Raw genomic sequence first — 23,361 nt, 5'->3', positions numbered from 1 at the left:
GGCCATGTGAGATGACTCAACACTTACAGGAAAGGAAGGGTCAGAAAGGCATCTAGAGCAACCAAACCATGGGGTAAACAGAAGAATTAACAGGAATTAAATATGTGAGAAGAAGCAGGTGGTAAAGGCAGTTTCAGCAAAAGGGAACAGCATGTGCTAAGGGAAAGAAAGCAGGCAGAATATGGCACATTTGAAGAGTTGGAAGAACTTGTCTACAGCTTAGAGGGGGGAGGAAGGGAGAATGGAGAAACAGGAGGGAGTAGTGGGCGGGGCCAGACATAGCAATCTGCAGTACACCGATGGAGAATCTAGAGCAGACATCAAATTGGCAGCAGAGTGAGATTCCCAGGCCATCATTTTATTGACTCCAGAGGTTCAAGAAATGCCTACATATGAGCTGCCTTCCAATCACACTTTTCCCCTGCCTCCATCAGGCATCCCTGTCCCAGGGCAGAAGTTTTAAACAGATGAAGTCTCCAGAATGAGAACCAAGGATAGCATTAAAAGTTTAGGAATAGGTGGAAAAGGGAGACACGGTGTGGACTGGATATAAATAGGACTTTCCTCTTTTTTCTTAGCAGCATCTGCTGCAGTCAGTGAGAAGGCACAGACTCGGCGAAAGACTATAAGTGTATTAACCACAAAATATCTGTATGTATTAAGTACTTCATACAGATATGTTGAAGAATGATGTGAGATGGATGTATTGATAGGGATTCTTTGCTTTGTTTCTTTCTTCCGGGCTTTCTCAGATTTGTCAGACCCCAAATCTGATTGGTATGGGTTGGGGAAAGAAGAGTCCTAGAGGCCAGGCATGGTACCAGGAGCTTTGAGTCATCTTTCATTCTCAAAACATTCTTCGTACTCAGTGCTTCACACCCCCAATTTCTTATCCAAAGACCAGGTGTGCTTCAGGGTTTCAATTTTTTTTAGGTTTCTGAAAGGTAACACAACACATAAATACATCTTTGATTATATAAACTCCCAGCGGGCCTGGGCAAATACAGGAATATTTGCACTAGGTAGGATAATACTTAAACTCAGGTCAGGTCATGTTCCACTGCCAAGTGAACTATAGAATGCTTCTGGTTTTCAGAGTGCAGAAGTTTGGAAATGTGGGTAAGGGATTGTGGACCTACCTGTGAGAGCCTCAACTTTTAGATGAGTTCCCTGAGGTTCCGAGGAATGAAGTCACATGACCAAGGTCACTCTGCTGAGGGAAGAAGTTCAAGTTAGGATATGGATATGTCAGACTCCAAAGCTCATGACCTTGTACTGCATAATGCTGGATTGACTTGCTGGCTGCCAGATACAGAAAGGAGTAACGGTCCTTTCTGGTTCTCTGCAGTAATGAGCAGTAAGACCTGTGGAAAGCAGTTTTTCTGGAACAGCAATGCCTCCATCTACTGGACATATGTGAGAATGACATCTGTCCCCCACCAAGAACCAGAGTTGACTGTCCTAGTAATGGATTGTACAGTCTTTCCCTTCTGTAATTGTGCAAATGATATTTCTGGGGTTAGGAAACAGCTACTAAATTACTTCTACATAATCCACACTTCAAATTTTACTAACAATAATAAAAATAACCATGCTAATAATGAAATCTCTTGTTAGAAATTCTATATGGAAATTGCCATATTCATCATTCCCACTACCTCCAGAACATCCCTTCTAAAACACACCCCTTCTTGCTTCAAACCTTTCAGCGTTTCCACACTGAGTTCAGAATTCTCCTTACACATCTGCTGTCTAGCTGGTTCGCCACACCACCTATTCCTCGCCCTTGCTGAACCTGTATTGAATCTCGATGTCCTAATATGAAACCAGGGTCTGCCTGCTGGATTTGCTTCCTGGCTTTCCCTACCAGACTTAGCTCCTGAGGTCCCTGAGTAAGAGTTTGTCTACTTCTGAGAAATGAAAACTTAGGGTGAATTTATTTCATTTATTCATTAATTAGGACTAGGAATGTAGCTCATTTGCCTAGCATGTGCAAGGCCCGGGTTCAATTCCCAGTACTGCAAAAAAAATTATTCATTAATTAAATACACATTTAGTAATGGTTGTCCAATTTCTGAATCTCAGTGTGACAATACTTGTAAATTTTTTTTTCTGAATATGTATTTTAATAGAGGGAAGAGTGGAGAGAAGTTGGGAATAATCATTCTCCCAAAAAGAGATATCTTCAAAGAATGTGATAACCATAATATATAGAATATTGTTCTTAAAAGAGATGGTTCTCCCTGTGAGACCTCCACATAGTCTTTCCTTTTTTTTGAACCTTGTCTTCCCTTTTTCAAAATAAACTCTCAAAATGATTTAGCCAAGGAAACAAGAAACTGTACATGGATTATGGCACTTTGGAAGTTGGGGCAGGTTATAAAATAAATAAGATAGAGGTTTTTTCAGGTATTGTTTTTGCAACAACTTTAGTTAGATGTAATTCACACGTCATTCACATACCACAAATTCATAAAACAGTTCAATGTTTTTTGCACATTCACAAAGTTATGCAAACTTTTCCAGAGTTTCAGAATATTTTGATCATCCTGAAGGAAATCAACTCCCAAACCCCCAACTCCATCACACTCTCAGTCCTTGGCAGTCACTAATCTACTTTTTGTGCCCACAGATTTGACCGTTCTGGACATTGCATATAAATGGAACCATAATATGTGGTCTTTTACGACTGGTTTTCCCACTTTGTATAATGAGTTCAAAATTCATCTATGATGCAGCATATATTAGTGATTTGTTTCTTTTTATAATACTCTTTTATATAGATATACACATTTTGTTTATTCATTCTTCAGTTGATGAACATTGGGTTGTTTCTACCAGTAGCTATTATACAAAATGCTGCTATGAACATTCATGTACAGACTTTTGTGTAGACATGTGCTTTTGTTCTTCTTGGGTATATACATAGGAGTGGAACTGTTGAATTAAGTGATACAGGTATGTTTATTTCTCTCCATACAAGATTAGATTACAAACATCCCTTGGGCAGCCCTTCGTCTCCTGGCCCATTCTGTGCATGCTGATGTTCATTAAATATTTATTAACTAGAATGAATGAATGGATGATATTGGCCATTCTGACATGAAACATCATAGGGAGTTGCAGGACTAAAGCGACATCATGAATAATTATTTTTAAAAAAATGACTTAGGTCACAAATAATATTAACACTGACAAGTAACTTTGCAAAATATACTTCTCAGAACCCCAACTTCTCTTCTATAGAATGACAGCAGTAACACCTTATAGAGTTGTGGTGTTAAAAATTGTTTTCTATCTGGGAAGGCTTCAAACAGACCTGGCCCACACAGTAGGTGTTCAACAAATCTACATAGCTAGTTAAATTCAGTGTAGTTCCTCATCCACAAACCAATCTAAGATATATTATCATATGGAATATTGTTTAGCTTTGACCTTGAAAGGCCTGGGTTTTCATCTCATCTTCATTTCTATCTTATATTGTCCAATGTGAGATCATTATCCCTATGTCTGTATTCATGATATCAAAGCAACTAGTTTAATAACTGAAAAGAGGTAGCCAGTCAGGTGAATCTCGCTCTTGGGGTAGGAACTGGAAGTGCCATCCCACTAATTCTGTTTGACCCATATCCATATGCCTGGAGGGCTGTACCCACAGAACTATATGTTATTCAAGCCTGTGGAATTAGATTTTTGCCCTTAAATGGGAGCAGAATTTATTTATTTATTTATTTATTTATTTATTTATGTATGTATGTATGTATGTATGTACCAGAGCAAATTGTGTATATTAAGCAAATGATTCTCAGAATCAGTCTTTTCAGAATCTGGTCCGTCAACTGTTCAGATATCAAATAGATTCACTCCATCCACCTCTTTTCAAAGTGTGGCTCTTGAGATCATTTGAGGACCAATAACAAATGAGATATATCTATATTTATTTCACTATTGTGCTTAAATATGTTAAATTATAAAACAGACAACTAATTATGTACTTTCAAAGATGGGTTAAACATTGTTGATTAGGATTCTCTCCACACTAACACAAGTTTGAAATGAATGCACTTCAGTTACTTTCAAGTTCAGGTATAAAACTCAAGTTAGAACAGAAACATCACCTCTGTCAGTTTTGCTTACCGATTAGATAAAGATAATATGTAACCAGTACATCAACTCAACAATCTAGAAGGGACTAACCACAGTCTATCATGAATACAGTATAATTTCTGTAAACGAAGGGCACTTCTAACACATTTGAAACTTTCAAACCTCATAGAAAGACAAATACACTTGATCTCACTCATTTGTGGAATCTAAAAAAAATTTATCTCACAGAAGTTGAGAGTATTACAGAGGCTGGGGAGAGTAGTGGAGAGGGAGAGGTGGGGCAAGGTCGATCAATAGGTGAGAGATAGGAGCAAGAAGCTCTGGTGTTCTGTTGCACAGTGGGGCAATTATAGACAACAATAACATACTGACATTTCTAAAAGCTAGAAGAAAGGTTTTTGAATGTTTTCACCATAGAGAATGACAAACATTTGGGGAGGTAGATATGCTTTACCTGATTTACACATTATACAAGGTGTACAAACTTTGAAACATCATGATACCCCTTTAATAGGTACTATTTTGTGGTTTTATATGTCAGTTAAAATAATTAATTTAATATTTTTATGATTCCTGAGGTTGCTCTGCCATTGAACTCTACCACTGAGCCCTTTTAATTTTTTTTTTTATTTTGAGACAGGGTCTCACTAAATTGCCCAGGCTGGCTTTGAACTTGTGATTCTCCTGCCTCAGCCTCCTGAGTAGTTGAGATTATAGACATTAGAGTTAAAATGCTGTTTAAAGAAATTTTCTAACCTGATGAATTGAAAAAAAAAAAACTCACTTTTTTTCTTACATCTTGCTTACACTATTAATTTGTTTATTCTCTACCTTTTTTTTTTTTTTTAATACATAGGAGATCATTTCCTGTCTGTGAACAAATCCCCAATTAGCACTGTGAGAAGTAATGAGTTTTATTGCAGGGGTCAACAAGTACCCTAACGCTTCCCAATTTGTGGTGGCGTTTGACAATTCACAGACATGCTACCCTCTGGGCAATTATCAACAACTAAATCATCAGTCCCATACAGTTCCAGTTCCATCGCTGGGGAGCAGAGAAGATAGTTTGTAATGGACCGGAACATCGTTTGTGAAAGGTAGCCAATTCCTGTGTGACCATCATAAAAAGACCTAGAACCAAGAGAGTTCCTTGAAGACCATCATTACTCTCTCCTTCACCACAGACCACACACTGCACTGCCCATGACATATCAGCAGGAAGAAGGCTGACCTGGGCAGTACCCTAGGAGCCCACAGATTAAGGACCATGTACCAGCTATTGTTTTTCCATCAGGAGGGGGAAAAAAATCAAAGAAAAAAGTCAGTAAGATGGAGGTAGGTGTGTGTGTGTCTTGGAATCCAGAGGATCAGGGCAGGAACAAGAAAAAGCCATCAAAAATGTTCCCAGTACAAAAGTTGGCAAAACAAACAGCTCTCTCTCTCTTTTTTTTTTAAATTGAACTTTGTAACACGAGAAATTCTCTCATAAGGAGAGAGTGCTCCTGAGCCAAGTTTAGGCAGAAGGAAATGTTTCCAGCGTGTCAGGAACGAAGCTGACGTTCCATTAAGAGAGAGAGGCAAAAAAAAAAAAAAAAAAAAAAAAAAAAAAGTGCTGAAGGAAAGTGTAAGGGGGAAAAAAGCACCGGAAGTCAGACGGGGCTTTAAATTCCAGACTGGGCCCCAGTCGAGAGCACTCAGGAAGCTCCCCAAGCAAACCAGACCCGTCGGATTTCTCACTTGAGCTCTCGGCCCCAGTGGACATTTCCTGTTCTGCCTCTGGAAGTTCAAGCCAGGAGTTACAAAACATCCTTTTCCCTCTACCCAAGTGCTTGGGTGGGGAGACCCTCCCTGCCCTGCCCCGCCCTCCCCTTCCTTCCGCGGAACTCCTCCCTGATCCGCAGTTCGGCTTCCCAAGGAGATGATGGATCGGCCCTAGCAGGTGGTGCAAGGGGACCCCGGCTGAAGAGGTAGGAAACGGGGCACTGCACATTCTTGTGGTCATTTCACATTTATTGAGCCAAACGAGGCACTGATCCTTTTTGCTTTTGGGCTGGGGTGTTGTGCATGGGAGTGAATGGTAGTGGATGGATGAAGGAAATCTGGGATGAGATCTGTCATCCCTTCTCCCTTTCTCTTTCTGAATTGAACTTTAATTACTGGATCCCTGAAAGCACATTTTTCTTGGTGTGGGTACTATTAATGGGAGAATTCTGGGAAGTTGATATGAATTTCCTGATTTCTCTGTTTCTTTTCTGAGCCCCTGGAATGTCAAGGAGTATTCATAAATAACTTCATCTCTGAAAAGATTCAGAGAGAAATGACTGAGGTGAAAGACCTGGTTGTTTCCTGGCACTAGGACCATGTTGTCTTCTAGTCCATGATGCTGTCTTTTCCCTCCCATCCACCATCATGAGACACATGCCTGGTGGTTTTTCTCCAGGTGTGGGGATGTGGCACAAGCCCATAGTCAGAACCTTTGAGCACCAGGGCTGTAGTTCTAGACAGGACTCAGGTGCTGTTTGAAACAGCTCTGTGTGTGTGTGTGTGTGTGTGTGTGTGTGTGTGTGTGTGTTTGTGTGCGTCTGTCTGTCTGTCTGTGTGGGGTAAAGCTAACTGGTCTACCCAGAAGCCCACACATCACCCTTATCTTCAATTAGGAACATGTTCCCAGCAGCTGGTGGCTGAAAAGCTAGCCTTGGCATTGCATGTGCTGACATTGGATTGGATCAGAAAACTCAGCATGGCTTCTGCACAAAGAATACTCAGAAACTTATGAAGCAGTCATAAATGAATCATTTTAAATGCCTTTTCTCTGAATATCTATGGCTTTTACTCTCTGTACTACACAATTTGCTCCTCAGTCACATGGCCTTGCACTGTTCTCTGACAGGCTAACTGCATGAGGGAGGGGATTGAACAAAATAGTCATGGCTACTAGTTGGTATCTTAAGATAGTAACTGGTTCTTGCTGAGCACTTGCCCTGCACCAAGCACTATTCTAAGGGTGGTAGGTATTGTCATCATCATTCCCATTTTACAGATGAGGAAATTGAGGCTGGAGACACCATTAATAATAGACAGAGGAGGGACCTGAACTGAGGCAGCATGGGTCTCAAGTCTAGGCTGCTGTGCTCAGAAATCAGAAAGACCAGGCTTTGAATGTGAGTTTCAGCATTATCTAACTGAATGACTTTGGATAATTAATTGCCCTCTGCCTCAGTTTCCTCATCTATAAAAAGGACTAATAATAATGCCACTTCACAGAGGTATTGTGAGAGGTAAAGTTTAAAAGACTATTTTACTGAAGAAGGTGAACAATGCAAATGTGCTCTTCACTGGGCAGTACAACAGTTGAGGGATCCCTTCCACACGGAGAAGCCTGAGTTTGGTGGGAAGTGCCAATAGTGCCTGTTAGGATTTGTGCTTGGTGTTCAGCAGCCAGCCTGTCTTACACTGGAGCTTATTCTAAGCTCAAGAAGGGCAGGGTTTGCCTCTTACATACATTTCCCAACTGTGATGTTAAGAACACCATTGCTTTTTGGAGGGGAGGCTGGGTCCCCTTTGCTGAGGAATTCAACATGGAGGCCAGCATTATATGGGTGCTCCAGGTAACTCCTTTTCTACTTCCAACAGAGTAGCTCCATTCTTTCCTGACTTGTAGGTCTGGTAAAGACCTACTTTCCCAGTTGAAACAAAGTTTTCTGAAACAATGTATAGAAGTGCTGACAAGTAGTGCTTTGCCTAGACTGAAAATGACTGCTTGTGGTGGCGAGATTTCTAGCTTCCCTGTCTAAGCTCACTTGGTCCTCCCATCTGCCTCCTCTAATGATCACGTCCTGCCCTTAGAGCCCACTGGAGGCTGCCTGCCAGCCAGGCTCAGGAAGTGAGCTCTTCTGTCTCAGGCAGACTCTCCTCTTTGCAGGGACACAGAAGGAGCAGCACCCTGGAGAGCCTACTTTACAACCTGGCCTCTCTCTCAGTCTTTTCTGAGGGTGGTCTTCTCAACTGTGCTCCCAGTTAGGGACTAGTTAATCAATAATCATAATAGCTACTTATTGATCTTCCTTAATGATAACTGCTTACTCATTGAGCCAGACGTGTTGACAACATTATTCAGATTAGCTCACGTAATCTTCACAAAAGCCCAAGGAGGCATGATCCCCACTATGCTGATGAGGAATCTAGAGGAAGGGACTTTAAGTGACTGGCATGGGCATCCTGCCAGTTAATGGTGATGGTGGGATTGGAACCCATCCCCGAATTCAAGCCTCACTGCCTTGAATGTTTTTTGCAACCCTGTTTGATAGCCACAAGGATATGTTATAATGATGGTTCTTTTGTGTTTTGACAAATGATGCCCCTGAAAATAGACTGGGAGGTTCAGGCTTACGGGGTCAGGACAGAATGTTCTATGGAAGGAAGAGTGTTTCTGTGAATAAGTGGAGTAATGACTTTTAGCCATGCTGCATGCCTGATAAACTTCATTTATCTATGAGATGGTGTAGTTTTTTTTAACCTTAGTTTTATTTTATTTATTTGTGATGCAGGGAATTGAACTCAGGGCCTTTCACATGCTTAGCAAGTGCTCTATCACTAAGCTATGTACACAGTCCAACATAGTATAGTTTAATGAAAGAGAGCTAGGCTCTTCAGCCAGACTTCTATGAGCACAACCTGGCTCTGCCATAGGTTAGCTAGGTCATCTTGGGTACATTACATAACAAAAACAAAAAAAGTGCTTTTTCTTTTTTTCAATGAATAAATGCCATTGACTGAACCACTTATATTTCCGAAAGACTGACTTTAGAATTTCAAGCTGAGATATAAAAGTTAAGAGCTATATGTAGCTTATTTTAGAAAAACAGAAAGGAGATCATGACTTACAGAAGAATTTTATGCATTTTTCAAAGAACAAATTTGTGAGCACAGCCCAAGTCTGGATTAGATTTATAATGATCTTTAAACTCACATGCATTGCTTTGCCAACTTTTACTGGAAATACAAGTAGGTGAGAAATAAATCCATGACTGACATTTACTGAACACTTACTATAAGCCAGGCGTTGTGGGAAGTACGCCTATGCATTATCTCTAATAAATCTAATTCTCCCTGATTTAAGCCATTTCTATCTGTTTAAGGAATATTGAATATGGACTGGGCACCGTGGTGCGTATCTGTAATCCCAGCAACTTGGGTGGCTGAGGCAGGAGGATGACAAGTTTGAGATCAGCCTCAGCAACATAGCAAGATCTTTAGTAACTTAGCAAAACTCTGTCTCAAAATAAAAAAATAAAAAGGACTAGGGATATAGCTCAGTAATAAAGCATCTCTGGGCTCGATCCCCAGTACAAAAAAAAGAAAGAATGAAATATCTAGGATGGAAGTGAATGGAAGGAACAGGAGGAGCAGTAACTCTCAATGCACCAAATCTCAGTGAAACCCTCTTAGGCATTTTGTAGAGCAGGGACTGGAAGATGCCCAGACCACCTGACGTGAGATGCACATATAGTTGCCCTATGCAAAAGCAACAACAACAACAACAACAACAAAACCGCCAGGCAGTCTTTCCTTATTAAATTAAGAGTTTTCAACCTTTCACTTAAAATAAGCACTTTATGCTTCTGTTTGGCCTATTCAAATTGCCAGCATCACTACTCTTGTGCTTTGGGTCCTTTAAGAAAAAGGAAGGTTACTTGTACACAGGTCCTGTGATACCACTGCAAATATCTGATAACTGACTAACATGTAGTTAGCCTGTGCAGTACGAATACACTGATCAAAAGCATAATTCACATCCTGGAAGGGACAAGGGGACAGTGTGAGATTTCACCATGCTATTCAGAACCATGTACAGTTTAAAACTTCTGAATTTTTTATTTCTGAAATTTTCTACTTAATGCTTTCAGATCAGGGTTGATGGCAGGTAACTGAAACCCCAGAAAGTGAAACCTTGGATAAGGGAAGACTACCATAAAAAACAAAGTCACATACTGGTGTGGATCTAATGGGAGATTTTTAGGCTGCACTATAATGGTGGGTAGCAAGAGTATTTAGAGTAAGGAGACTCCTGAGGCAGCCTCTAACTGCACTCCATGGTTGTTACCTGGGCTGGAAAGGCAAGCTCCCACCTGAGGGGAGCTTTGAAAGTCCAGTTCATGGGCTTTTGGTGTGTTACTCATTAGTGGTTCTGAATTTTCAGAGTATTTATAGCACTAGCTCAACAGGGACAGCTCTGGGCAGCTGTATGACGGGTGTAATGTTATTCCTTGTGTCCAGAGCCTTCTGTCTTTCCTAATAACCTCTCTCCCACCCACCTTCTCAGGCTCTCACATTCAGACTCTGCTCCCTTCCTTATCTCTATAAGGCTTGCAGGCCCTTAATTCACTGGACAACCTTAAGCACATACCACCCAAGTGTGGGTGTGTTTGTAACAAGGATCAAATTGTTTTGCTGGGAACAAGATGACAATGGAATTTGGCGATCATTTAGTGATTAGGGGAGAGTTTTTAAGGATTTTGGAATATGGGTCCTCCTTAGGCCTTACTCTCCCCTCCAAATCACACACTATAAACCAGGGCTCATTTGGGGCCCATCAGTCATTGTGGAGTGTCCTAGTTTAACGACTAGGAGTAGGGTGGGAGAAAGGAAGGAAATCTGTTGTTTATCCCAGGCCACCCAAGATACATGGGGATGGGCACAGAGGGGAAGGTTTCTATGCTTTCTGCATTTTCAGCCCCAGAGCAGCAATGAGGTTGCTTTATTCTTTACCCTCACCCTCTATTTTTAAAGTGAGGTTCCAGAGAGACCCAAGCAGACAGGAAGAGATGAAAAAGCCAACACAATACAGAACAAAATGCCCCGAGGCAGCAAGGGAGGGCTCAGTATGTTCTTTGTGTAATGTAGGACTTTCCTGGACCCTTGGAACTTTCCATAGTTTGATTTTCTGGCTAATTATTACCATCTGCGTGGTTGCTGGCAGCCAACACTGTGCTGGGCTTTCTGGGCCTGCCAGTGGACTTGCTGACCAGCCTGAGGGGTACTCCGACTACAGCCAGCTGCTGAGGCCCCCTGGTCTTCTTGAGGAACAGCAGGAGTGCCCACCAACTGCCGACCCAGCTGATGGGTAAGTGGCTTGCCAGCCTCTTGGCCTCTTGAATTGGTCCTCCAGAGCCCAGTGTGGGTTTCTGGTCTAATGTTTCCTTTTCCAGCATGCTGCTGACACATCTGCATGCTCCATGGGAGCACAGCCTACTCCTTCCCTTGGAGTGGCTCAGTACCCGGCATGCATTGCATGTGCTTGAACAGATGCTGAGATATGTACGTCATGGAAAGAAAGGCCTGTATGTACTTTAGTAAATAAACAACTGTCAGGACTCGTGAGGCACACATTAGCCTAGCCTAGTAAGGCATTCAATCTGCTTCCAGAATCACGCCCATCAGAGCTAAGAGGGATCTTAGAGACTATTTTAAGCCCTTCGTTTCACAGCTGAAGAGAAGGAGGACTAGAGAGGCAGTGAATTTCCCAAGGTCACCATGGCCAGGGTCCAGGGGCCCCTCTAGTTCACAAAACCAAACTGATATGGGTGAATAGTCTTGAGAAGGGACTAAAGTTACATGCTTACTGAGTGTTTCCATTTGCTCTTATAAATCCACTCTGGATTGTCCACTGCTCTATGCCCAGGAAACTGGTCTTAATGACTCCCTTGCATTTAGTTTCTACTTAGATTCACCCAATGCAAGGCACCTGTAGGAAGTCAGAGGCAGGGAGGGATGGTAGGAAGGTAGGCATTTATTTCCCTTGCTCCTTTCCTACTGGGTCACTACTGTCAGGGTGTGTTCCCTGGTCAAAGCCACAACTCAGTCAGGCAGCCAGCCCTCTCCATTCAGCTCTTTCCTGCTGACCTTGGGCCAAGGGTAGTAGCAGGGTCTTCTCCTGTGTACAGCCAGTCCCAGGGTATTCCGTTATCTTTTGTGGTCTTCCAAACTCTACTCAAGTTTTGTAAACAGCCCCTTTATTTTCAGATTGAAATTTTTTACTCACCAGCATCTTTTGTTCATTTGAAAAAGAGAAAACCTGTGTTAGTCAGCTTTCTCTGCCAGAACAGAGATAAACCTGAGATTAAAAAAAAAAAAAAAAAAAAAAAGGAGCAAACTGTTTTTCTCTCTGCAGTATTGACAATTGAACCCAGGGGTGCTCTACCACTTAACTAGGTCCTCAGCCCTTTCTATTTTTTATTTTGAGAGAGTGTCTCTCTAAGTTGCTGAGGTTGGCCTGGAACTTGTGATCCTCCTGCCTCAGCCTCATGAGTTGCTGGGCTTATAGGTGGCACGTCTGCATCTGATGGAGAAAGATTTATTTTGGCTCAAGGTTTCAAAGGTTTTAGTCCATAGTTGGTTGACTCTGTTCTTTGGGGACCTTTGGTGAGACAAAACATCATGACTGGAATGCTTAGGGTAGAGCAAAGCTGCTTACCTCATGATGTCCAGGAAGCAGAAAGAGAGAGGAAGGGGCCAAGGTCTCAATATCCCCTTCAAGGGCACGCCCCCAATGACCTAACTTCCTCCCACTAAGCCCCATCTACCAAAGGTTCCATCACTCCCCAACAGCAACACAGGCTGGAGCCCAAGCATGAACCTTTGGGCAACATTTAGGATCTAAATTATACCAATCTGTACAAAAGGCAAATATACCTGAAAGGAGCAAGGTATATTAGTTTCACTGGGCTTGATTGGCATTGGCAGGGCTGTGCTCCCTCCAGAGGCCCTGGGAGATAATCTGTTCCTTGTCCCTAGTCTCTTTCAGTTTCTGGTGGGTCCAGCATCCCTTGACTTGTGACCACATCACTTCAATATCTACCACTGTGGTCACTTTGCCATCTCTTTCTGTGTGTGGAAACTTCTCCTGCCTCCCTTTTATAAAGATATTTGTGATGGTATTTAAGGTCCACCCAGATCATCTAGGATAATCTCCCCATCTCAAAATCCTTAATTTGATCACATTAGCAAATAAGGTAACATGTTTGCCAATAAGATAATGTTGTTCCAAATAATGTAACATTTACAGGTTCCAGAGATTAGGATTTGATATCTTTGAGGTCCTTATTTGGCCTATGACAGAGTATGACAGACACATGGAATTCTTCAGATCAATTCTAATGGCACTTGTGTATTGATACCATTATGCTTGACAAAAGTATTGGCCTATCTCTGGGGATGACTTTCAGCCTCTAGACTCTAATTCTTTTATCTTTGGTCCTGGCAGCTGGATATCATTGTGACATTCCCCTTTTGAAGTCAGCTGATTTGAACTCCAGGCAAAGCACTGTGGCAGACAAGTTGGTGGTCTATGATGGGGTATGATAATTGTGGAAGGTCCAGTCTAGAGACATTAGAGTATGGAAGTCATTTGACTAAAAGAGTTGACTCTTACACCTTAAAAATTTAAAGGCACTTAGAAATCAGGTAGCTCCGTCACCCTTTCTTATACATGAAGCTTGGAGAGGGAAATTTTCTTACAGCTGATTAATTATAGGCCCAGGATGAAGACAGAAGTCTTGGGACCCAATCTAAGGACTTTTCCACTATGCTTTCTTGTCATGTCTTGTCACCAGCTGCTTTCCTGGACCATCTTTGAGTGTTCTTTATAGGATTTAGATCCCAAGTAGTTCTACTTACTAGAAATTAGTAGGCAGTAGTAATATACTAGATGTTGAGCCTGTGTTACAATGCAAATTAAAAAATTATGCTGAGACTTACGACTGAGATCAGTGCTACTCAGAGTGCCAGTCCATAATGAAATACATGACTGCCAGAATAAGACTAACACAGAACTTCCTTCATTGAGAAAGTCATGCTGTGAAAACAAGTCAGCAGAACTAAACAGTGCACATGGTGAGGAGATGGATTTACATTCTGCCATAGCACCCAATCTTGTTACAGACCATTGTGATGGTCACTGGTAGAGGACAAACAGTAAGGTCATTGCTTGAGCCAACCCACCCCTCCACACAGGTCATTTTGATAGAAAAATATATCAGAGAAGACAGTGGTCATGCCATCCAGATCACATCCAGAGAGTGGAGTCCAGATCTGGAGCCATTCTTTAAGAGGGATAATGACATTCCAAAGATCTTTCTGTAGTACCTGGCTCATGGAGCATAATTTTTTGTTGAGGATTAAAAGAGAAACTGTTTTACAAGTCCTTTACAGTGCATGGCACAAGGTAAAGCGCTAATTCAATGAAATTATTATTACTACTATTATATCATAATTCGGTACAAGGTGACTGTTGAGAGGAATGGAAAAGACTAGAAGGAGTGCAAGTTTGTATGTTTGAAGGACTATCATATGGAAGGGATATAGACCAATTTGGAATCTCTTCATTCAACAAATATTTTTTTGGAGTGTTCACTATATTTCCAGATACTTGTCTAGGCATTGAGAAGTACTGTGGACAATGCTATGAGGTACTGAGTCTCATGGATGGAGGTGGTTATGAGACAAGACAAAAAAGCAAAGTAATTTTGGAAGGAGCTCAAGACAAGATGATAAGGAATGTGTATTGGTTTGGGAGGTATTGCTTCAGACTGGGTAGTTAGGAAAACTCTCCCTGAGGACATATGGTCTGAGTAGAGCCCTGAATGTTAACAAAGAACAGGCACATGAAGACCTAAGATGGGGGGATCTAGGCAGAAGACTGTCAAGTGCTGCTCACGATGGTAAAAATTATTAGCAGGCACATTTATATAAATATAATTAAGTTCGTTTTAATAATATGAGGAATTATTTTTAGATAAACTTTTAATTTTGGAACAGTTATAGATTTATAGAAAAATTATGAAGATTATACAGTTTTGCCATATACCCCATATCCAGTTTTTCCCTATTATTAACATCTAACATTTGTGAAGTCCTTATTTCACATTTGGTGAACCAATACTGATAGTTTCTTATTAACTGAAGTTCATACTTAATTTGGATTTTCTTAGTATTTGCCCAATGTCTACTATCCAGGACGCCATATTGCATCTGGTAGTCATGTCTCTTTGGGTTTTCCTTGGCTTGATGTTTTCTGTTTTTCCTTATATTTGATGACCTTAACAGTTTTAAGGACAGTTGGGTCCAGTATTTTGTAGAATATCCCATCTTTGGGATTTGTCTTGTGTTTTTCTTATGATTATAGTGGGGTTTATATTTTGGGGAAGTAAATTGTCTTTCTCACCATATCATATCAAAAGTACCTGCTATGAACATGATGACATCACTCCTGGTGTTGACCTTGATCACCTGACTTGAAGTAGTGTTTGGCAGATGTCTCTACTATAAAATCACCATTTTCCCCTCTTTTATCATGTACTCTTAGGAAGTAATTCATTGTGCACAGTCAGCACTTAAGGAGTGGAAAGTTAAGCACTGCCTCATTGAGGGGAAGTTCATACATAAATTATTTAGAATTCCTTCATGGTAGAATTAGCTCATCTTTTCATTTACTTATGTTTAACCGTTTATTTATATTAGTAGGAACTCATGTGTTTACTGTGTACTTGATAACCCAGGTCTTGGCCATTGGGGGTTCTTTCATTTGACTTCTGTGTCCCTTTACAATACTCCTATCATTTGGGGACTTGGTGTTTGTCTCTTGAGCACTTTTTTTTTTTAACTACAAGATGCACCTACCACTATAAGATGTTCCAGATTTATTTTACATATTTCCTGCCCCAGTCTTAGATTCAGCTATTTCTTCAAGTAACCCTTGTTCCTATTTTTATTTTTTTGAGAATGATATTAAAAACCAAGACCTCAGTATTGGATGAGCTTGGTGATATTAGGGTGTCAGTACCCTCTCAGATGATAGAACAAGGAGATTATGCATATGCTAATCTGTGTATAAACACACATTTTAAAATGTTTCTGTGTGTAACCAACTACATTTATGTTAAGTTAAACATGAATTCATACTGATGCTTCCAATTCTAATCCATTACCACAAGAATCATTCTAGACACCCCCTTTCCACTCCACAGTGAGAATCTGGACTCTCACCATCTGCTATCCATTTACTTACTACATGTGTAATGTAGTGGTATTAGAATTGTTAACATGGATCCCCACAGGAAACAACTTTGTCAACTAGATTACAGTGCTTATGTGCAGTTTCTTTAGCCTCTATCTTAACAGACTCCACTCATTTCCAGAGTTACTTAGGTTGGCATCTTTCCCCACCCCACCCTCTTCAGTGAAAAATTTTCACAAATTTGTAATACAATTAGGTTGTTTTTTTTTTTTTTAATCACAATCTGTATTCCATTCTGGAATCCTCTGATCTCCCAAATTATTTTTCTTTAATTTGCATACATTAAGGTTCACTCTTTGGCCTTAAAGTTCTATGCATGCTGACAAATGCATAATGGCATGTTTCCACCATTAGAGTTTCTTATAGAATACTGACATATTCACAAAAAATCCCCTGTACTTTCATTATTAAGACTTTTTGAGAAGTGACACCTAGAAAAAGAAAAGAAAAAAAAAAAAAAAAAAAAAAAAAGGAAATACATACAGCCTGCTTTCCATCATGGGGGCAAAATACCTGAGGTAAGTCAACTTAGAAGGGAGAAAGGTTTTTCTTAGCTCGTGGTTTCAGAAGTTTCAGTACATGATCACTGGTCTGTGGCTCTTGGACCTGTGGAGTGGCAATATATCATAGATGTAGCATAGGGTAGAGGAGGCTGTTCACCTTATGATCACTGGGGGGGAAATATTAGAAGAGGAGGGACTGGGGTCCCATATCCCCTTCAAGGGCATGCCCTCAATCACCTAACTTCCTTCCACTAGCCCCACCATTTTTTTTTTTTTTTTTTTTTTTTTTTTTTTTAAGTGGTGCTGGGAATTGAACCTAGGGCTTTGTACAAGCTAGCAAGTGCTCTACCACCAAGGCACACCCCCCAGCCTTTAGCTCCACCTCTTGAAGGTTCCACCACCTGTGAATGTCACCACAGACTGGGGACCAAATTTTCCACATCTGAGCCTTTAGGGGAAATTTCAGGTCTAAACTGTAACAGGAGAGAAAGCAAGATTGGGCAGGAGAGCCTTCAGGCTATGGTGCAGGTCTTACAGGATCTCTCAGGCCCTGTGGAGCTCTAAAGCAAAGGTCACCTCTTAGAGGAACCCATGTGAGGCAGAAATGACTGGGTCTTTATACTACTGCCTACTTGGCTGTTGGCTGGGGACTGCCAAAGAGACTGATCTTAACTCAAAAGCTGAGACACCCTGAAGGCATTAACAGCTAGAGGTTACCAGCTAACCACATTCTTTGAGGCTGAATTGCTAAATCCTTTGTTGGAGAGGGATCTGAGTACTGTGCTTGTGTTACCCAGAGATATTTTTGTTTTTTCCAAGCAGAGATTGGCCGACCACTGGCCAGTAACCTTGTGCAGAGGATTCCCACCTTGGGTGGACTTTGGGACCACATGATCCCATTAGCCTTTTGGCTCTTGGGTTCAGTGGCTGTCCTTCAGCCCGCTTTGATCCACTTATTCTGTTTCTCACAGCATTTTGCTTAAGCACCTGTTTTCCTTCTTGCACTGACCATCTTGTGCCCTGCTGCGCAGTAGCAGTAGGATCAGAATGCCTCCACCGAGTCTGGCTCTCACTTCTGCTGCCCACACCTGCTTTAGATCCCAAATACTCAAGAAAATGGTTATAGTATCTAAGCAATATGGATCAAAGTGTTGAACAGAAATAAAAAGCATATGGCTATGGGCAAGAAAATGAAAAATTCAAAGCTGTGACGACACAAACCAAATCCCTGTCTGAAGTATCCCCTCCCTGGAACATGGAAAAAGCAAAAACAACAGCACTCCCTACTGATCTATGGTTGAACCTCACCTAGCAGGGCAAGGTATGATGTTTTTATTTCATCCTCACTCCTATGCTTATAGCTGCCTGTGGATTCTAATTGGCAGGTGCAGTCATTCCAGTGCAGTTCTTGTTTGTCTCTGTAGGAAGATGGAAAACTTTCAGACTTCCTAAAGAAGGAGTGACTCTGATGTTTTGTTCTACCTGTGCTTATTCTTCCTTTTATTTAACCTGCTTTAGGGTAAAAATCTGGCATTACAGCTTTTTCTTATAACTTGGTGGCTCTCTCGCTCTTAAATGTCCTAAGATAAATAATTTAGGTCTGTACATGATGTCTAAAGACAATTTTAAACTTTGTCTCTATTTAGAGATTTCCTTTGAACATTTACTTGTTTTGTGGTATTTTGAAGCTCCCTAGATTCTGTTTTTCTCAGCCAGAGAACAGTAGCATTTTTAAAAGGTATTCTTGGTGCTATTTTTATATAATGAGCCATGCATAGTGATTTTAATTCCAAAAGCTTACAAAATTAAAGAGTTTTCTTAAAAAAAAAAAAAAAAGAGTTTTCTTGAACGCAGGCCCTCAGGAGTCTTGTCAACCTTCTGTTTTTTTTCTGTCTGCTTTGTGATTTCTCAGTGGGATGACGGAGCCAAAACCTGCCGAGTTAGTGAACAGAAACCAAGTCTTAGTGGATGAACTTCCCTGACTCTTCTGCCCCTAGGAACCAGACAAATGGAGTTGCAATCTGGATTTAAATATCTAAAGATTGCTGTAGGTCACTACTGTAAAATGAGATGAGATCCAAATAAGTACTAAGAGTTAATATTCCAAGAAGACACTTGTGGCAACTATGAGTCCAGAATGTTTGAATTATGGGTAGATTTTGTCTCTGAAAATAATACTGGGGCACCAAAAAAAAAAAAAAAATCAATAAAAAGTACACAAAGGCATACTGTCCCTGAACCACTATGTAGGAATAGAAATGACAAGTAAATGAAATTAAAAACAAAAACAAAAACAAAGGGAGCCTTAAAGAATTGCTTTCATTCCTCCCCCTGAGAATACAGACTGAAAGTGTATACTTGGCAGCTGTTTCTGCCATAGGAGAGCAGGGTCATCAGTCCCCAGAGCCAGCTCTCTTCTGCAAACTGCCAACTTATTTATCATAGGTGACAGTTGCAGCACCTTGGAATGGAGGAACAAAGGCAATCTTTCTCTCCCTCCCAGTCTCCCCCTCCCTCCCTCCCTTCCTCTCTCTCTCTCTCTCTCTCTCTCTCTCTCTCTCTCTCTCTCTCTCTCTCTCTCTCTTTCTGTTTCTCTCTTTCTCTCTCTCTCTCAGTTGGCTTTGCTGGGCACAAAGTATTAGAGAACAGTCCTACAGAGAGTAGCTGGTAATAAAATGTTAGAAGGATTTCTGAGAATTAGCCTTAGGAAGAATTCATTTGGCTGGAAACTTACCTTGCAAGTAAGCATGTGACTTTCACCTGACTTCATTTTCTTCCAAGGGTTCCAAGGCCAGAAAAAAAGGCCCTGGTCTTGGCTGCTGTCAAGTTCACTCTTCAGAGTTAAATGAGAACAAATTTAAAGGCATATCGCCAAAGGCAATTCCTCTCTTTGATGCTGAGTATAGATGGGATGGATAGCTCTTAAGTAAAATTTTTATTTTCTAATGGCAATAACAGATGTAACATCTTTATGTTTCAATTAAGTGTGAATGAAGGAAATGATGATTGAGAAAAGGTTAAAGAACTGGATGGCTTGAGGAAATCTGAGTCCTGGTTCTGGCTTTGCCACTGTTTTTGTAACCTTGGGCAAATCCCAGCCTCCTACTCTATCAGAGCCTCTGTGTACTTATGTTAATGTAAGAAGGTGGAACAAGATGGAGCTTGGTGACCTGTAAGGACCTTTTGGGCTCTGTTCTCTGACTCAGTTTCTTAGTTTTGATTTTTTTTTTCATTAAGGCATTTTCAAAATAATTGAGGTGAAGTTGGGTATAGATTTGTGAGAGTGGCATCCTGAGGTTGAAAGCAGGACCCAGACAACTCTCTCACCTAATCTAGCACTTTTGCAAACTTGAATCCAGATGTCAGGTAGGTATTAAGTATATTAGTGAGTGGAAACCACGTCTGAGTGGATGACATGAAGTATATTTTTTGAGTGCATGAATACCTCAGGACAGCCTTGAGGAAGAGGAGACTGGAACATTCTGTCAGAGGAATTTTATTTGGGATAAGGGATAGGTTTGCTTGGCAATGATGGCTGGGGTGGCTTTACGGACACTTTCAGCTGAAGCTGAACATTAATCCTGGGAAGTATTAGTGTTCAAGCTCATTTCCTCAGTTCTGTCTATCAGTAGAGTAGGGTAGAATGATTGATGTCCAGGATGCTAAGTAATACAGTTCTCCCAGGTTCTGGTGGTTTGCCTGCAAAATAATTGAACTTTTTTTCCCCTCCCCTATTGAATTGATCAGAGTATTAATTAAGAGTTAATTTGGCCCAATATTACAGAATATCAAAATAATAATGGCTAAACAATGTGTAAGTTTATTTTTTCTTTCTCTATAAAGGAAAGTTGTAGCTGGCAATCGAGAGCAGGCTCAGCGTCTCCATAGCATCAGGAATTCTGGCTTCTTAAACCTTAGCATGAGGCTACTAATTCAAGATTAATCATGGCTACTTGAATTCAGCTGTACCATCAGCATTCCAACCAGTAGGAAAAAGAAAGAACCAAAAAAAGGGTTCACCTTTCCTTTCTCATCCATCCTGGAAATTGAACTTGACACTTCCATTTGCATCCCATTGACTGAAACTTAGTAACATGACTACCTATATATAATGAAGACTGGGAAATGAAGCTTTTGTTCAGAATAATTTTTGCCTAGTTTTAAAATCAGGATTGTTTGTGTTTGTTGTTTGTTTTACTAAGAGAGAAGCAGAATAGATATTAGGGAATGGTAATCTCTGTCACCTCGAGAGATGCCAGACTTGGTTCCAGTTACACAATGATGCTCCCATTGCCCAACTCCTTTGGTCCTTATCTTTAAAAATTGCCTTCGAGACCAATAGCAAATTATCACTAGTATTCTTGAATTTTTGAAAGCAGTTCCAGGTCATTCAGGGCAAGTGTGATGAGTAAGCTGGGATATAAATCTGAACATTACCATTTCATAAGAATAATATAGTATGGGCTTTTGCTTTAGTATGTAACAGACTATTCTGGATATTATGACCACTCCTGCAGAAAATAACTCCAAAATTTGGACATATTATGGAAGGTAACTACCTGAAGGCACAGCAGAGGGGACAGAAGTAGATAGCCTCTAGTGTTGTATGTCTATTTGGAGAACAGGAGATGAAAAGACAAATCAGCAGGTGTGGTCTGCACACTGGCTGTGTATTTTGAGGAATGATACATGAAACCAGGAAATCATGAATGCTTAAAAGAAAGTGGGGTTATCAAGAAAGAAAGAGTCAAAGAGAGGATCCCCAAACCAAATCCAAGAAACAGAGTTTTTAGTTCAAGTCCAAGAAAATTATTTGCTAACACCAGGCGAAAACAAGACTTACCGAAGGAAAACAGAATCTGGAATCTCTACAACTTATCATTCATAATGTCCAAGATTCAAGCCCAAATTACCTCACACATAAAGCATAGAGAAAATGGAACATGTCCTTAAAAGAAAAGTCAATCAAATCTGACCTGGACATGAACAAGTCATTGGAATTTAAAAGGAAAATGTTTAAAAAAATGGTTTTGTAATTTTAAAGGGTTTTATAACTGTCCTCAGTGAAAAAGAAAAGAAATTCAGGGGAAAAGCTTGTTTTGGATGAATCAAAATCTCTGCAAAGAAGTGGGAAATTTCATGAGAAATAGATGCAACAAAAAATGACCAAGTGGAAGTCCTTTGTTTTCAATGTTTTCTTTATGCTTTGAAGATTTATTTATGTCTATTTGACCTCGATGTGCCTTGGAGTGGACTTCATGCTTATTCTGCTTTGTGTTTGTTTAGTATCTTGAATCTGAAAATCTCTAACTTGCATTCCATTTGGGAAGTGTTTGAATATTATTAATTAATTTTTTTTTAAATTTCCTTTTCCTCCCTTCTTCTGAGATTCAAATTATATGTGTGTTGGACTATTTGACAAGTTCCTGAGATTTTTTTTTTCATATTATTTTCAATCTTGTTCTTCTCTGTTACTCATTTTGAGTTGTTTTGATTGATTTATCCTAAAGTTTGCTTACTTTTTCCCTTAACATTTCCATTTGGCTGTCAACTCCATCTGATGAGTTTTCTATTTAAGAAATTGCACTATTCTGGCTGGGGCTATTGCTTAGTGGCAGAGTGCTTGGCTAGCAAGTATGAGTCACTGGGTTCAATCCTTATCACCACACAAAAAATAAACAAAGGCATTCTCTCCATCTACAACTACAAAAAAAAATTTAAAAAGAAATTGTACTTTTCATGTAGAATTTACATGAGGAAGCACATTATCAATTAGAAGTAGGCTATGAAAATTAAAGGACGTAGGTCAGCTACTAAACATGATGCAAAGATTCAGCTAAAAGGCAGCAGGAAAATTAAAACAATAATTTCTAAAATTTAAATAATTTTTAAAAATGGGGAGCAAAAATGGAGAAATCTCTTGGAGGAAAAAATATAAAACTATAAATTAAATGACAGACCTGCATCCATTCATATCAACAACTAAATTAAATGTTAATGAGCTAAGTACTCAATTAAAAAGACTGAAATTGATGATTTTTTTAGAGATTTTGTTTTGTTTCTGCAGTGCTGGGGGTAGAACCCACTGCCTTGTGCATGTTACGCAGGTTCTCTACCACTGAGCCACATCCCCAGTCCCTGATGATGGCTGTTTAAAATGAGCACAAGAACAAATATTATACCACATCAAAGAAGATATACAGATGCTGATTGAATTTATGAAAAGACATTATCAAAATGGAGTCTACTGTCATATGTAACTGAGAAAAACCAATTAAAAAAGGGAAAAAATATTTAATATGATATATAATTAAGGAATTAAAAATTAAAACAGCACTAAGATACCATTACACATCTATTAAAATGGCCACAATTCAAAACCCTGACAATGCTGGTGAGGTTATGGAGTAACAGGAACTCACTTGCTAGTGTTTTGGAAGAAAGTTTTGGCAGTTTCTAGCAAAACTGAACATACTCTTACCCTACCATCCAGCAGTCTCACTTCTTGATATTTACCCAAATGAGCTAAAAACTTATGCCCACACAAAACTTATACTGAGATGTTTATAGAAGCCTTATTCACAACTGCCAAAACTTGGAAGCAATCAAGATGCTTTGATAAAGGTAAAACTATGTAGATGATAAAAAGATCAGTGATTGCTAAGAGTTAATGGAAAG

The 23,361-nt window shown here is 40.1% G+C and overlaps 1 protein-coding gene across 2 annotated transcripts in view; it reads left to right on the top strand.

Annotated features, from left to right (window-relative positions):
* The first annotated feature begins 5,794 nt into the window (after positions 1–5,794).
* Positions 5,795–23,361, top strand: part of Tacc1 (transforming acidic coiled-coil containing protein 1) — a 111,092-nt gene continuing 93,525 nt past the window's right edge. Inside the window, exon 1 of one of the 2 annotated variants that reach the window (XM_047548232.1) lies at positions 5,795–6,074. The gene's annotated coding sequence lies outside the window, so the exon portion shown is untranslated. The remainder of the gene's footprint in view (positions 6,075–23,361) is intronic. The other variant, XM_047548224.1, reaches the window with a different exon arrangement.

This window comes from Sciurus carolinensis, chromosome 4 (assembly GCF_902686445.1).
Source record: "Sciurus carolinensis chromosome 4, mSciCar1.2, whole genome shotgun sequence".
Lineage (NCBI taxonomy): Eukaryota > Metazoa > Chordata > Mammalia > Rodentia > Sciuridae > Sciurus > Sciurus carolinensis.
This window is presented reverse-complemented; position numbering and strand designations above follow the sequence as displayed.